Source organism: Bos mutus, chromosome 6, assembly GCF_027580195.1.
Source record: "Bos mutus isolate GX-2022 chromosome 6, NWIPB_WYAK_1.1, whole genome shotgun sequence".
Taxonomy (NCBI): domain Eukaryota; kingdom Metazoa; phylum Chordata; class Mammalia; order Artiodactyla; family Bovidae; genus Bos; species Bos mutus.
This window is the reverse complement of record NC_091622.1, coordinates 60,211,143-60,228,630: the sequence shown is the minus strand read 5'-3', so window position 1 is coordinate 60,228,630 and position 17,488 is coordinate 60,211,143. Positions and strand designations below refer to the sequence as shown.

Sequence of the window (17,488 nt, the reverse complement as noted above, 5' to 3'; positions counted from 1 at the left end):
ACATTGCCAAAATTAAAAAAAAATTTTTTTTTTGGAAATATGTCTCTATTAGGTTATGAGATTATTTTTTATTTTTGAAATAGTTTATACTCACATTCTCCATATATTTTAAATATCAATATTTAATACTCATATATTGCATTACAAAATAATGCTCATTGGGGGATTTAATTTTCAATCTGTAGATCACAAAGAGATGCTTACATAAAAAAACAAAGCATTCAGGAGAGAAAAAAAATATCACACAGTTCAAAGCTATCAGTAACTGATGAAAATGTGACATAGAAACTGCTTCTGCACTTTAAAAAATCATCTTGGTCAAATGCCAAAAATAAAAAACTCAAAATTTCCACTAATGAGGACCAGAGCTTCAAAAATTAGCAAATCCACACTTTAAAATAGAAATGTCAAAATCCAAAAAAATGACAGGATTGAAAAATTATTCTCACTGAATAATTGACACCATACATAAAACACTTACTCTTCATAACAAAGAAAATCATGTGTAAAACAAAACCCTACATGACAAGCTCATTTCACTCAATTATCAAAGAGGGAAAGACAGAGGTCTTATTTCAGAGAGAAATTCCATAAAAGAGATGCCTTTGGAAATAAGGTTTATTAAAGACTTGAATGTGCTTAGTCACTCAATCATGCCCGACTCTTTGCGACCCCATGGACAATAGCCCGCCAGGCTCCTCTGTCCACGGAATTCTCCAGGCAAGAATACTGGAATGGGTTGCCATGCCCTCCTCCAGGGGATCTTCCTGACCCAGGAATCAAACCCATGTCTCCCACATCATGGGCAGATTCTTTACTGTCTGAGCCACCATGGAAGTGGAATAAATAAAAATCTCATGTTACAGGTAAGACATTCTAAACTCAAAAAATGTATTTTCTACATATAGAAAAAGCATCTTAGACTGTGTTTTGCTGTGCTATATGAAACTATTTTACTATTTAAGAAACCTAGAAAACCATCCCTGTGACCACTGCTATTCCTCAAAAAAAAAAAAAAAAAAATCTAACCAAGGTGGAGCAAAGTAACCAGTGAACTTCAAGCATCCTGACTCCACCTACACTGTCCAAGTGGTTTTTATTTTTACCCTCCTCTTTCCCGTACAGGCTCTGCCCAGGATCCAGTTGCGCTGTGCCAATCTGGGTCACTCAGCCAGAGGATCAGTGGGCGACAGCCGCCAGACCCGCTTTTAGAAGCCCACATGCCTGGGGAGTGCGTGCACAGGCACAGGCGAGCATTCTCCGGCAAGCAGCAACTGTGTGGTTTTGCTATTTCTAGGCTTCAGGCTCCACAGAATACAGCCTTACCTGAGGAATATGAAATTGAGATCAGCTTACGGTGTTGGATGATCTCATTTCTAAAATTTGTTAAAAGCGCCTCTTTTATATAATTCAGTAAAATAGTCAGTGTTTACTGAATGGAAAGGAGAACTGAAGGACCCAGGTTGGACCGTTTTATGTTATTTTTTTTCAGCTTTCTTAAGGCATAATTGACAAAATGACAAGATATTTTCAATGTCTGTCATGATGATCTCATACATATACATATTATAAGAGGATTCCATCTAGTTCATTAACACATTCTGTCACCTCATATATTTATATATATATATATTTTATGTATATTATATATATAGGATTTTTTTCTGGTGAGAACATTAAGTTCTCTCTTAGCAAATCTTAACAACACAGTGTTATCAACTACAGTCACTATGTCACACAGTAGACATTCATCTTACACCTGAAGGTTTGTGCCCTGTTACCAACCTCTCCATATTTCCCCCACCCTCAACCCCTGGCAACCACTTTTCTAGTCTCCATTGTTATCAGTTCAACTTTTTTTTAAGATGCCACATATAAGTTAGATCATACAAGATTTGTCTGTCTCTGACTTATTTCACTTGGCATAATACCTGCAAGTTTCCTTCATGGTTGTCACAAATGGAGAGATTTTCTTTTTTTATGGCTGATTAGAATTCGCTGTGTGTGTGTGTGTGCGTGTGTCTGTGTGTGTGTGTATAGATCACATCTTTTTTATTCATTCATCTCTTGACAGACACTTATTAATAGGTTGTTTCCATATCTTAGCTACTGTAAATAATGCTGTAATGCACATACAGGTGTATATATCTTTTTGAATCAGAGTTCTTATTTTCTTTGGAAAAGTACCCAGAAGTGGAATTGCTAAATCATATGGTATCTCTATGTTTAATTTTTTGAGGAACCTCCATACTGTTTTCCATAGCTGCTACACCAATGTACATGCCTGCCCACAGTGCGTAAGGGATCCCTTTTCCCTACGTCCTCACCAACACATTCTTTACCATCTTTTTGAGGACAGCCATCTAACAAGCATGAGGTGATGTCTCATGGTGGTTTTGACACATTTCCCTAACAGTGAGGGATGCTGAGCATCTTTGCATGTACTTGTTGGCCATCTCTATGTCCTCTTTAGAAAAATGGAAAAACGTCTATTCGGTTCCTCTGCCCATTTTTTAATCAGATTGTTTGTGGTTTTACTATTGAGTTGCATGAGTTACATTACTTTTTAATCAACACTTCAAAACCAGTGTTTCACTCAATCACATCTTTACACCGCATAGAACCAACTAGGTGCTGAGCTGGCCACCTGACAGTGATATCTCTAAAACTGACCCTAATCTAGTCTTCTAAACAATCTGTTAATGCCTTTTTTAACCAATGTAGATTATAATCCCAAGCTCAGCTCCAAGAAGGAGCCACTGTTCTGAGTGTTTTTTAACTATTTCCTTGCTTTTCTCTAGTCTTGCTCCCATGAATGCACTCCTATATACTACTGAATTTTAATTAAAATGTTGGTAACATTTGTCAGTTACCAAAATGTTGGTAACATTTGTTGGCTTCCCTGTCCTTCACTATCTCCCAGAGCTTGCTCAAACTCACATCTACCTTCTTATCATCTACTTCCCCCAGATTTTCCTTTAGGGAATTCACCACTTCAATGCTGGGTAGCAGCCAGTGGTGGGGATGGACATACCATCCCTTAGTAGGGATGGGCCAAGGTGGACCCTGATTGGCTTAAGCTAATCAATTTATCTATTCCCCAGGTGATTATGAAAGAGGGACGTGTCTCCGCTCTCTGCCCAGAGGGTGTAAATAGAACAGGAGGACTGGAATTGCTCTTGCCCAGCCAAGCCCGCAAGGAGAAAAACCTGGACTTTTTGGGATGGAGGAGAGCAGGCATAGATACTTACACAAAACCTGAGCATAAAGCCATGCAATGTACAGCACAGTTGAAAGCTGAGAGAATCCTTGTCCTTACTGATACCATAGAGCCACTGAATCAACCTCGTGTGAAGTAGGAATCTACCTCCAGGCTGTCAGTAGGTCAACAAACCATCTTTTTTTTCCCTAAAGCCACTTTAGGTTGAATTTCTGTTGGTTGCAACAGATAGTTAGTTTCATTTTACGAACTAAAACACAAAAGAATGAATGAAAAAAATTACTAAACACACTCATAAAAAGAACACATGAATAAGAAAAATTTTTGACACATTATACAATTCACAACTCCTGGTGGAAGTTAAGTCAGTGGTTTATCAGGGTCCGTCAGGCCACCTAGGAACCAAGACCACAAAAAAATGCATTAGAATGTAGGGTTGGGGAGATGCCTGAGGCCTCATCTGGATAAAATAACTCTCCCTTCCAGGTGGCAGCAACTATCAGGCAGTATATTAGATGAAGAGATTCACTTGGCAAGTTTCTTTAAAATTACTGAAAACATGTTCAAAGCCAACACAGGCCTCCAGCATTGAGTCATCATCCACACTCCCACTTGCCCCACCTCTTCACTACTGCCCCTAACCACCAGTATCCCTTAAGGTTGCCCTTGGTGAAGAGACTGGATCACAGCCCATTGCGTGGTGCTTACAAGCACAGATAAAGCAGTCAGACTGCCTGGGTTTGAAGATCAGCCCCACCATCTAATGAGTGTGTGATCTTCAACAATTTACTTATTTCTCTATAAAGTAAGAGGAAAAAGAGTTTGCACCTAGCTTACGGGATGGTTGAGAAGCTAAATGCTCAGAATAGGGCCAGTCAGCAGTAAGTATAAATTACTGTCATGAACTATGATAATTTGAGGATGTTTACAGAAAATCTGATCCCTGGCCTCCAAGAGAGAGGCAGCAGCCCTGAGGAGCCCACATTCTGTGCCAGGTTGAGCGGCCCTACCCCCACGGCCTTCATCCTGCACCTCCCGGCTCCCCATACTCCCGCCTCCCAGGGCTCTTTCTTTGGAGTCTTCTCCATCCCCCAGCCTCCACCTGGAACACAGTCTCCTGCACCTTGTTGTCTGGTCAGTCCCTACTCATCCTTTAGGTCTCAGCTTAGCAGCACTTCCTCACAGAAGCAGGCCGAGGTCCCATACACTGGAGGAGGCCCAGCCCTCTCTATGTCCACACGACCTCCTGTTCCTTTTCTGAACACACACACACACACACTCTCCAGGGGATCTTCTCGACTCAGGGATCGAACCCACATCTCCTGCATCTCCCACATTGGCAGGTGGATTCTTCACCAGTGAGCCACCTGGAAAGGCACCTGAAGTACTACGAACACACAAAATCTCAAAGAAAGAGCCTCAGGGGAAAAACTGCACTATTTCACCCCTTCTCCAAAAACAGGAGGAGCTTCTCTGGGGAATGTTGTCTAAGGTTGTCTGATGGTAGGTAGGAAATGTAAAACCCCTTTAAAAGTTTCCTTATGACCCAAGATTCTAAATTCCAGCATCAAGAATCGTCCAGCTGTTGTTTTACACATTTCTGTCTCTGATCTGAGCATGTGAGTAGAGAAAGTAAGACTGCACAAAACATTAAAATCCAAATATTTCCACTATAAAACAAAGTAATTCCTGAAAATGAATGAATAATGTCCCAAAGTAAGACAAACAACCAAAAACCTCATATATTGCAAAATCACACAGTAAAAAAATAACAAGGCTGATGGAAAATTTAGAGTTGGGGCAGAAGGCTCAAGTCCCATTCAACTTTGTAACCAGACTAACAAAAACAATAAGAAGCTGAGAATTACTAGCACATATAAAAAGATGTTTTCTACTTCCTGTTATAGAATAAATGTGGGACTTGTACCAGAAAGGAGGATGGGGTCAAGAGGCAGGATGGAAAGGGTGTGAGCAAAGACTGAAGCTACTGCATTATGAAGATAAGATAAAACACAGAAAGGTCTGGGAAAATCAAATGTTTTAATAAACGCAAAGCCAAATGGAGCCCAGAGAACAAGGTACCATTGCCTCCCTGGTTCACTTAACACTAGTCTTCTTTGCTTTCAATTACTGCTAACAGGTAATGCCAAATACTAAGGTGCTAGGAAAATCTCACATGAACCGTTGCAACCTGTATCTTGTAAGCATCGCTTCCTATTTCCCAACTGCATATGCAGTAATTCACACATATAAACTATAGCACAGCCAATTGTATTTGCTCAGAACACCAGGGCCCCATGCCGGGTAAGAGGGCTGAGAGTGGAGCTGCACCCAGGAAGTACCAAAAGGCTGAGCCAAGAGAAGTACCACTGCAACGGGCGTTGTTTGAGGGCCCTGGAGCCACATCAGATCAGCGTCCTGACCCATTCGCCTGCCAGCCTTAACACTAATGAAACATACTGGAAGAGTCACAGCAGACACCCTTGAACTGAGTCGGCGGGCAATGGCTATCTGTGTTACCCAAGGACTAAATACAATGACAAATATAGAATACCCAGCACAATGCCTGGCAGAGATACATACTAACCACACATGCTTTTCTTCCTCCTGTTAATAATAATTTCTGATCTAGGACCACTAAATATAGACAGGGAGCCAGATCTCAACCAAGGGAAAAGAGACTGGTAAAGAGAAAGGAAGTAAAAATAGTTCCACCCGTCGGACATGGTTTATTCTGCTCCTGTAATGGTTTTTCATCACAGTCCTAACCACTCTACTGCCAAAATTTATCTTTTTAAAAGCAATGAAAGGGCTCCAGTTTCACAGAATGCGCTTGGGAGTCACAGAGGTGGACCTGTTTCCTAGCAACCAACAGTATGATGCACACAGAAAATGCTCACTAAACAGCTGCTAAGGGAATGAGGAAGACAGGGGAGGGCAGGTCATCTGCTTGCTTAGATGGTTGGGATCTAAGCAAGCAGATGGTTGCTTTTACTTCTAAAGCACAGCAGTCACCAGCCCAAGCTCAAGCTCTGGAACAAAACTGCCTGGGCTCAAATCCCAGCTCTGCCACTTATTAACTATGTGACTTCAGGCAAGTCAGTAACATTCCTGTGTTCCAGTTTTCCTGTCATGTAAAATGGGCATAAAATGGTGCTTACCTGAGAAGCCCCTTATGTGCCAGGCACAGTGCTAGGTTATATGTTATATTATATTATGCTATATCATATTACATTATATATTATAACCCAAGCACCCAGACGAGCACTGCCCTATGATGTGCTGTACAAGTGTGTTATATTAACTATTATATTTATTTGGCACTGAACTATCTACTTTATCACTTTACATTATCATATTCCGTCAACTCTTGCAACATGATGAATCAGGCCTCTACTTGTCACCCACCCCTCCGATTTATGACATCTTGCAAGGTTCCTGAGGAAACAGGCGGCAACCACATCTGTTGGTTGATAACATTCAGCTCCACAAGCTCCTTTTTTCATTTTCTGTAGGAAAGGCAGAGAGGATGCCATTTCTCAGTGTTTCCATTGGGTCATGACAATGAATGCTCACAGTCATAGTCACTGATTAGTGTCAGCTGCTGGTCATTCGTTTCTGTGGGGGGCATGCTCCATTTAAAATACCTATCCAATAGGAACTTAACCAGATGACCACTATCATAAAATTCCTCCATGCTGTTTCTCTACCTAGATCCTACAACAGGGGAAAGAGAGGAGGCTGCCTGACTGGTTGAGGTGGGGACACGAGGAGGAGGTGAGAGTCCTGGGACAGAATGCTGGGAAGCAAGCATGTTTATTTCAAGAAAGGAGACAGCTGTTTGCTCTCCAGCCCCGCCGACAGGAATGCCAAGTGCAATGAGCACAGCCCTGCCCTGGTCCAACCTGAGGGGAAGGGTGGCCTCCTAAATAATTCCTTCAACTGATATCACCTACCCAAGAGCCAAGAGTGGAATCACTTTTCCAAGTGTCCAATCACTGACTGTCTCCAGGCAACTATTGGGTAAACGGCTTTTTTTAATCAGTCTTTTTTAAAAAAAACAACACTTTGCTTCCCATCAGGGCAGCAACAGCGTCTATTTTCTCTGCCACAGCAGAGTCCAAGTGCCAATCAGGCAATCATAGCTGGGCACAGACTCACTGAGAAATCTCTCGGGCAGTGGCGAATGTGGCTCTGGGGCCCTATCAGGGAGCAGAGCGGATAAACCAAGGAGGAATGGAATGGTCACCAGGACCCACACCATGGCCACAAGAGCTCTGGGGTTTAGCAAAGTAGGCAGACCCCAAGCAACAAGACATTTGTTATAATGAAATATGACAACGTTTCTAACAGAGGTGAATTCTAAATGTCAGGTATGCACAGAGGATTAGTGGGCTTAGAGGAATCAGGGAGTCTGTCTCAGAAGCAGTCATAGTTAAGCCCTGTCTTAGAAGGATTTGTCCCTGGAGAAGTGGAGAAGGGGCATTCCAGGGTACCCCTACCTGAACCACCATTCTCCCCTTTCTCCTGAGGAAGAGAACCCAGATTATTACCTGGGAATACCCACCTTCCCCAGCAATCAAGAGAGGACATATTACTGAAATCCCAGGCAATAAAATGGAAGTAGAAGTGTCGGAAAGAATTGTCGGAAAGGCACCTTATATGGGAAGGATGCGCTCTTCATTCTCCCTTTCTCCACCCTGCTTCCTGGAAAGGTGCTGTGATGGTGCATCTCCAGCAGCCAGGCTGGACCACATGGAAGGAGGAGGGGCAGGGTCTGGAGATGATGGGTTTGAGTGTTAAAAGAAATCTAAGTCACAGGGTTTACAACTACTGGGGCTCCCAGATGACATGCAACTTTATTAGTTTATAAAGCACCTTCTTTGAGAGGAATTTCGGGGACAAGTTCCCAAAACAGAGGACATCTGTGGGCCACCGCCCAAAGTCTCACGCAGAATTGCTCTGCTTACTCACTAAAAGTAGGCAGGTTTCCTCCAGTCCCTTCTCATCTCAGACCAGAGTGCAGGTTCTACAGACCCTATTCTGTGGAAGAATTTTAATCCCAGAGTCCACGTTCAAATGCAAATCCCAAAGTTCTCTCTGCCATTTCTTCTAGAAGAGGGTCTCCTGATTTACTGTGCCTTGATCCTAAGCGCTCCAGTCGACCATCATGCAAACCCTATTCTGAGTGGCCTGCAAGAATATTCAAGCACTTATGACTCAGCTCCCTTCTCCACCTGCTCTCCTGCACACAAGCCTTCAACACACTTGGAGAACTGTAAGAGCATAAAAGCATGTAAGCCCTTATCTCAATAAATTAGCATCAATCTAATTCCCCTCTAAGCATCCATCGATGGTCATAGCTTAAACATTACTTTCACTATGAGCCCTTGCCTGCTTAAAGTTATTTTCTCTTAAATCCCTCATTCTTTGCTGTCATAACAATTATCCCAATTTGTTGTTATGAATTTACTGTTAAGCTCAATGCCCACCACGTCTACTACAATGGGTATTTCCTGTGGACAGGAATCATGCTTACTTCGTCCACCATCTAACCTTGGTTCTCAGCATGACGCCTGGTGCATGGTTAAAGCTTAGCTAATACTTTTCAGGAAATGAATTTTAAAATCCGCTTAAAACACTTTCACACATTAATGCTTATCTTCACCATTAATGCTTATTTTTAGTATTCACACTGAAGCAAACTTACAAGTGAAGGGCTTCCCTGGTGACTCAGTGGTAAAGTATCCACCTGCCAATGCAGGGAATGGGGGTTGAATCCCTGGGTCGGGAGGATTCCCCTGGAGAAGGAAATGGCAACCCACTCCAGTATTCTTGCCTGGGAAATCCCATGGAGAGAGGAGCCTGGTGAGCTACAGTCCTTGAGGGGGGTCTCAACAAGTTGGACACGACTGAGCTCACACGCACCAACTTATGAGTGACCACCATGTATCCCAAATAATTATGTTCATATTTTAAACCATCTGACTGAACCTATCCCAGCCTTCATTCAAGTTTCCTATTAGAATAAAATAATTCTTTGAATACTATTTTTAAAAATACTTCTTAGGAGAGGAAAAGAGAGCCATCTACTCCACAATAAATAAATTCAATTCCTCACTTAGTGTCCCACTAGGTAAAAAATAAGGCTGAGGACTTTTTTATAACAGTATTGGGATGTAAAAATAAAAAAGCCACAAGCCCGTCTGCCCTTGACCTTTATTAAAAAGAAAAACAAGTGCAGGTCTATTCTTGCATGGTCTCCTAATGGGCTATTTAGGGATAGATGGGTGGGGTACATCCCTAACTGCTAAGGTTGACCAGGAGACTGAGTTGCCTCCGACAATGGCTGTAAATGTCACAGTCAGAATGCAGAGCCATGGAAACACGGAGCTTTCTCAGTCTAACCAATATTTTATCCTTAAGGTCCCAGCATAGATAAAAGGATACAGTTTTGTTGATAGTATAAGTTTAGTGTGAAAAGGTATCAGCCAAGATATTCCTTAGGTGCATGTTGTATGACTACTTCCCCTTGGTTTTTCCCCTTATGCCAAACATAATTCTCCAAGATTCTATGGCCACACCATCAGGGTTAGCTAGCTGCATGAGGACATCTCTTTGGGAGTGTTGTTTTCAACACTGCAAACATGGAATTTTACCACAGCAGAACTGAACTCCATGACATCATTCTGCCTTGCAGAGAGAGATATGACATCTCCCCGTGTCCAGGCAGAAGTCTTTCCAATGTTCCATTAATTTTTTTTTAAGGACTATTTTTTTTCCTGTATCATCTAGTAACCCTCTAATTGAGGCTATTTTTATATTTCTGAATTACTTAAAAACAAAGTTCTATTATCCCTTCCTCATTTGACTGCATTGAAGTCATCCTTTTTCCCTCTTATCCTCCCCCCACCAAAAGACCCTGATACCTTTCATTTGCTTCAAAAGTAAACACACACACACATCCTTAGGAACAGATGCGGGGAAGTACTATAAATTGTATTGCATGGTTTTCTAAATCACAAAAGAGTGAACTGACCTTGAAAAAAAAAAAATCTAAGTCCAATGAGAGTAGTTTAGTCAAAAATCAACCACTGTTAAGTGATCCAGTCCTCAATCAGGAAAATAAAGGCCAAAATGACCTGGGTTAAAATGGAATGTAGGTGACAAGCCAAGACGCCCAGAAGTCACAGAACTGCTTAGTCAGACCCTTCAGTTCTTGAGAATTGTCTGGGACAGCTGCAGGAGAGGTTGCCACGCTCCTCTCTTGGAAGCTCCTGCCTCTTGGCTGAACTCAACAACAAAACTGCTCCCAGGTGAGCTCCTGTCCAGATGGAAGAACTCTCAGGTGAGAGTGAAGGAGCCTGGTAAAGCCTCAGACAGACACGCCAATGGTGCTTCAACACATCAGCACGGTGAAGAGAGAGCCCTTTGTGCCCGTATTTGGAGCACAGAACAGATCCCATGAGTATCAGGTCTTTACTCCAACTCTCTGGGGAAGGGAAAGTATGGAATAATGCACCTGCTCACCTGCTCCATTAGAATACGCTAAAGCACACATGGACTATGCATTCATCGCCAGATGGAACAGCCATTGGAGGTAAAAACCGTAACAAGACAGCCATGGTCCCTAACATCATGTTACTGTTCAGTCACTCAGTCGTGTCCGACTCTCTGCAACCCCAGGGACTGCAGCACACCAGGCTTCCCCGTCCTTCACTATCTCCCAGAGTTTGCTCAAACTTATTTCCATCGAGTCAGTGGTGCCATCCAACCATCTCATCCCCTGTCGCCCCCTTCTCTTCTTGCTCTCAATCTTCCCCAGCATCAGGTCTTTTCCAATAAGTCTATTCTAGAATATCTATCCTCTTAAGAAATCACATGTTAATGAATCAGCAAGCTTTAAAAAAAAGAATTTAAATACATCACTTACCTATTAGCCACTTGCCCTAATAAAAGTTCAATGGAGTGCCTGGAGGCTGTAACAACAGGAGACAGAAACCAGAGTCTAGCAGCCGTGCACTGCAGACAATTCCAACGCCCCTTTCCACCTTAGCAAAGTGAGGTTGAAGGCAGCCAGCAAAGGCATGGAGCCTGATTCCTTTTGCCCGAGGGCTGTAGTAGCACCACCGACTTGGTTTCCCACCCCCTCCTTCACCCAACATAAGGTCCGAGCCAGCAAGGACAGCCCCTCAGTCCTGGTAGTGGAAAGGTGTGAACAATGAAGATAAGCAAACTAGGGAGCTGCAGCTTCTGAAATCCACATCATGACTCAAAAAAAAAAAAAAAATGACAGGGGTAGGGGGACCTCTGCACAGTCAGAGGAACAGGAAACTCAGTCCTTCCAGGAATTTTCACACATGGTCCTAAACGTAGAAAGCAATATAAAGGATATGAGCCTACAATCCCACTCCTGGGCATCTACCTAGAGAAAAACATATTTGAAAAGATACGTGCATCCCCAGTGTTCACAGCAGTACTATTTATAACAGGCAAGACATGGAAACAGCCTAAGTGTCCATCGATAGAGAAGACAAATAATATGTGTGCATGCATGTATATATGTATACACACACATACTTATATATACATACACATGGTGGACTATTAGTCAGTCATAAAAAGAATGAAATAATGCCACTTTTAGCAACATGGACGGACCCAGAAATTATCATACTAAGTGAAGTAAGCCAAATAAGACATATACCATATATCACTGATATGTAGAATCTAAGCTTTAGAACTGTGGTGTTGGAGAAGATGCTTGAGAATCCCTTGGACTGCAAGGAGATCCAACCAGTGCATCCTAAAGGAGACCAGTCCTGGGTGTTCATTGGAAGGACTGATGTTGAAACTCCAATACTTTGGCCACCTCATGTGAAGAGTTGACTCATTGAAAAAGACCCTGATGCTAGGAGGGATTAGGGGCAGGAGGAGAAGGGGATGACAGAGGATGAGATGCTTGGATGACATCACCGACTTGATGGACATGAGTTTAGGTAAACTCCAGGAGTCGGTGATGGACAGGGAGGCCTTGCATGCTGCGATTCATGGGGTCACAAAGAGTCGGACACGACTGAGTGACTGAACTGAACTGAACTGAAAGAAAGGATACAAATGAAATTATTTACTAAACAGAAATAGACTCACAGACACAGAAAACAAACTTACGGTTATCAAAGTGGGAGAGAAGGGTAAATTAGGAGTTTGGGATTAAAATATATACCTGCTACATATAAACTAGATAACCAACAAGGACCTGTACAGCACAGGCAACTATACTCAATATCTTGTAATAACCAATAATAGAAGAGAATGTAAAAAAAGAACATGCATATGTATAACTGAAACATGTTACTGTACAACTGAAACACATTGTAAATCAACCATATTTCAATTAAAAAATATTTTAGAAAGAGAATAAGGACTACAATGTCAGACAGCCTGAGTTTTGAATCCTAACTCTAACCAGAACTTCCTGAAGAGGTGAACCTAGGCAAGACAAGGCAATTCCTGGAAGCCTCAATGTCTTCAACTGCAGATTTTGGGTATCTGGGTGCATATACTTGTAGATATTAAAAAAAGATGCTTCAATTAAAGTTCTAGTTTGCCACTTACTTGTTACTTTGGGCAAGATATTTTCTCACCTTTAAGTGGGGATAATAACAGTACTTACTTAGAAGAGACTAATGCCTACCTTGACTTTTTTACCCTGTCCCTGACATAGAGTAAGCACTCAAAAAATATCAACTTTTATCATCATGAGCATCGGTTTCACCACCATCATTATCATGTTAGCCCTAGCTATGACATTTTTAAGTTTCAGAATAGTCCAAAGCAAAAAGAGAAGCTGCCAGGCCAATTTCCAGGGGCTGCCTGGCCCCACCTGGCACTGACTGCCACAGAATCACTGGCCAGATGTCTGCATCATGGTTCCATTGTCATACATCAGTAGAGAGCCGCAGGCCCAGAGAACCAGTTCCTGGGGACACAGGCCCCATCCTACCCCTTCTTGGTGGCCAGAGCTCAGTCTGCTCATTCGGAGCTTGCCTGATACAAACTTGGTTTCCAGGGAGATGCTGGGGCCAGAAAAGCCAGCTCCGCCTCCCACTCCACTTCCCCCTTCCCCAAATCTGTGGGACCTCACTGTTCCCCTGCCATGTGACAGCACTGTGTCATAGCAGCCCTTGTATACAAACAGGCCAGACTATTTAAATGTCATTGTGACAATGATGCTGCCTGCTCTCATTTCCATATCTATTCCAACCACTACTCTTTTCCTGATCTAGCCAGAAAAGTTTTCCTTCCTCTTACCTAGCTCTCCGGGCCAAGTAGAGAACCATATGCCATGTTAAATCTTTGTTGTAGTAAATGGATGTAAGAGTCATCAAGTCCCAACAGAGAAGGAGAATTAGAAGCACTGTATAACTTGTGACATATGTTCATTGGTCATCACATCCCAAATGTCATGTTGCTGCTGCTGCTAAGCTGCTAAGTCGCTTCAGTTGTGTCCGACTCTGTGCGACCCCATAGATGGCAGCCCACCAGGCTCCTCCGTCCCTGAGATTCTCCAGGCAAGAACACTGGAGTGGGTTGCCATTTCCTTTTCCAATGCATGAAAGTGAAAAGTGAAAGTGAAGTCGTTCAGTCGTGTCCGACTCTTAGCGACCCCAATGTCATGTTACTGGCTACCAAATGCTACATTCTCTCAAAGGCTACACATAAATTCTCCCACTGCCAAACAACACAACAGTTTTCAGTCTTGGAGAGCTAAGGTACCCTCAGTGCTTTTAATCTTCAAAATCAGGTCCCAGTTGAATCAGAAAACAATTCTATATCAGCAGGGGGAAATGACCCAAAATGAAGAACTGATCCCTTTCAGCCCTAGTTCCTACTTACGTGAAATATGGATTAGGTCACAAATGAGATTATATTCAGCACCAAGCCCCACAGGCATGTCATGATTAAAGTTAAAGGAGTCCAGAAACATCTCAAGTTAAGAAGTAAGGCTGAGTTGGGTTGAAATTACCCCTCCTTAAAGGCCTGGCAACTTGCTCCAGATCACAACTGAAACCAAGTTGAAGCGACATCTGTTTCTCCAGTAAGTATCTGGCATTGCAGAGAATAACTACAGATTATAACAGATAAATATTGTTGTGGGCAGAGAGGCAAAGGTCAGGAGGGGAACTAAGAAAATTCAAATCATCTACCTGCTAACAAAGCCCTGTAACTTAACAAATACCATCATGGGCGTTGGGGGTGGGGGGCAGTGGGAGAAAGAGGAAAAAGAAGTGAGGAAGCAGGAAGGAAAATAAATGGGGGACTTATTCTTTTTCTAGAGGGCGCTGACACAACTTCAATGAACAAAACACTGCTATACTGGAGATGACTATTCAGACAACTGCCATTTGCATAACGATTTAACGTTGGATTGTCTTCAAGAGGAGGAAAACTGAGCATCCTGCTTGGAGTCTAATAACAAAGACTTTAAAGGCATTAAACTTAAATAGTCAACATAATACTGAGGAATAACTTTCTAAGCCTCATTGGACTATCAGGGTCATCTTATCAGTAGATGTTACTGGTTCTCCTCTGAAGCCTCAATCTCTCTTAGCACAAGTTAGAATAACACACAGCACCTACTTAACTTTGAGACCAGGTATCTGGCGTTCATAAGGTAAGACAATAGAATGAGATGGGTAGATAACTGAATTCTATTTTTTACACTAAAAACTCAGGGTTCTGAAGATTTTCTTTCAAACTCACTTGCAGTTGTTGTTAACAATAGGAACAACAGTAACAGCAATAACAGTAGCATTAATAAAGGTAGCAGTGGTGATGGTAGTAGTATTCTCATAGTAATGATAGTACTGATATTAATAGCAGTAGTGATATCATGGCAATAATAATAATAACTTTTACTTATGCTGCTACTGCTACTGCTAAGTCGCTTCAGTCGTGTCCGACTCTGTGCGACCCCATAGACGGAAGCCCACCAGGCTCCCCCGTCCCTGGGATTCTCCAGGCAAGAACACTGGAGTGGGTTGCCATTTCCTTCTCCAATGCATGAAAGTGAAAAGTGAAAGGGAAGTCGCTCAGTCGTGTCCAACTCTTAGCGACCCCATGGACTACAGCCTACCAGGCTCCTCCATCCGTGGGATTTTCCAGGCAAGAGTACTGGAGTGGGGTGCCATTTACTTATGCAGCACTTCCTAAAAGCCGGGTACTAGTCTAAGCATCTTAAATGTTATTAACTTACTTCATTCTCACAGCACTCCTTTCAGATAGGTAATCTATTATTAGTATCCCTGTTTTACAGCCGCTTTCAACAATATGTCTGTTATTTTTCTAGAGCTAGCTTTCAAAGAAACGATTTAGAACCAAAAGGAGAGGAAACACAGCCTTGTCCAATGTCACACAGCTGGAAGGCAGTACACCCAGGATGCTAACCTAGGCTGCCCAGCCCCAGAGCCTGACCTCTGACCACTGTGCTGCATTTGCTGCCGCTTTGCTTAGGACGCTCTGCTAGAAAAGGAATGTGCAAGGAATTTAGACCCCTGCCTGCTGGTAGCCAGAGTTAATGCTTGAAGTTTGCTGTTTCCTTCAGGAGTCTCCCCATTGCCACATTAAGACACGTAGCCTGCTCCGACAGCTATAAAAAGTCACTGGAAGTGTTAGGGAACTATTCCCACTTCCCACCACCCCACCCCCACCCCACCCCACCCCACCCCACCCCTCCCCCGGGCCTATGACCTCCATCGAGGCCTTCACCTTTGCCAGCCAAGGCAGAGGCTAGGGGTGGGGTGAGGTTGGGGCATGGTTCCCAGGCCACCGTTTCCTGCCCAGTAACACAGCCCTCAAATAGCCAAGGCTGCAGGCCGAGAAATTCCTCACTAACAAGTTATCTCCTGGAGCTTGTTCCCTGAGCCTTTATTAAGAATGAACAGTTTTCAAGCCAATCCTTGACTTACGGAAGACCAGGGACTGAAGAGAAGAGACAAGCTGCAAAGTTTGTTTATTAACCTGCTACACCCAAGGGAACATTTTTTTGAAAAGGTGAAATTCCTGACTACTCAAAAGAAAAAAAAAAAAACCCTGTGGGAAATTTAATCACCAGCTGAACAAAAGTGAAAAACAAAGCCCTACCAATGAGGGTGTTGCCAAAGACAATGGGGCCCCTAAAGGAGATGCAATTGTCTCGAGATAACAGTCCCCCTGGGAATTCAGCTCACACTAAGTACTACATTATTGCTATATTAGCTGAGGAATCTTTGTTCACTGGGCAACTGGGCGCAGAACCATCTGTTACTGCCGCTGGGTTCCCCCAGCTTTGCAGACAGGGCATTTACATTTAAAGAGGAACCTCCGGGAAGGAAGAAGGGCGGTCTCTACCTCTCTGGAGCAAACACCTTTTTATACAGCCTGGGAGGGGAAGCTCTCCTTTCCTTGAAACCCAACTCCGCGATTGAAAGGAGATAGGCCACTTCAATAATGCACATGCACAGAGCCACGGCTGCTTCATCCTAAAGCCACGCACTGCCTGCTGTGGCTTTCACATTCTTGAGTTGGTAGATCTGGTAAAGCATCAAGAACAATGCCCAACTGTCTATAGGGCCCAATGGGGCTCAGCTTTCTTAAGGAAGCCCTTCTTTTTAAAAAATCTATGGAACCAGGACAAAAGCAGATATTCTGCACTGCATAATATTTAGCTTGAAATATACCACCACTTAAAAACAGACTGTGACCTGGACGGAAAATGTTTTAGATCATGACCTAGGTGAGGGGCTATAGTACTATATGGGCTTCCCTGGTGGCTCGGTGGTAAAGAATATTTGGCAAAACTAATACAATATTGTAAAGTTTAAAAATAAAATAAAATTGGAAAATAAAAAAATAAAAATAAAAAATAATAAATAAAATAAAATTTAAAAAATAATAAATAGTACTCTTTAAAAAAAAAAAAGAATCCACCTGCCGATGCAGCGCAGGTTCGATCCCTGGGTCAGGAAGATTTCCTGGAGAAGGAAATGACAACCCACTCCAGTATTCCTGCCTGGGAAATCCCATGGACAGAGGAGCCTGGTAGGCTAGAGTCCATGGGGTTGCAAAGAGATGGACATGACTGAGCAACTAAACAACAGCATAGTACTACTATATACCTAGGTCAAAATTCACGGAGGTGTGCACTTAAGAAGTATACACTCTCCTGTGTGTAACTATACCAAAATACATTTTTTTTTTCAAGTACAGTACGTCCGTGTTACAATC

General features: G+C 42.8%; 1 protein-coding gene across 11 annotated transcripts in view; it reads right to left on the bottom strand.

Annotated features, from left to right (window-relative positions):
• Positions 1 to 17,488, bottom strand: part of LIMCH1 (LIM and calponin homology domains 1) — a 352,547-nt gene that overhangs the window by 332,975 nt on the left and 2,084 nt on the right. The gene's annotated exons all lie outside the window — the stretch shown is intronic.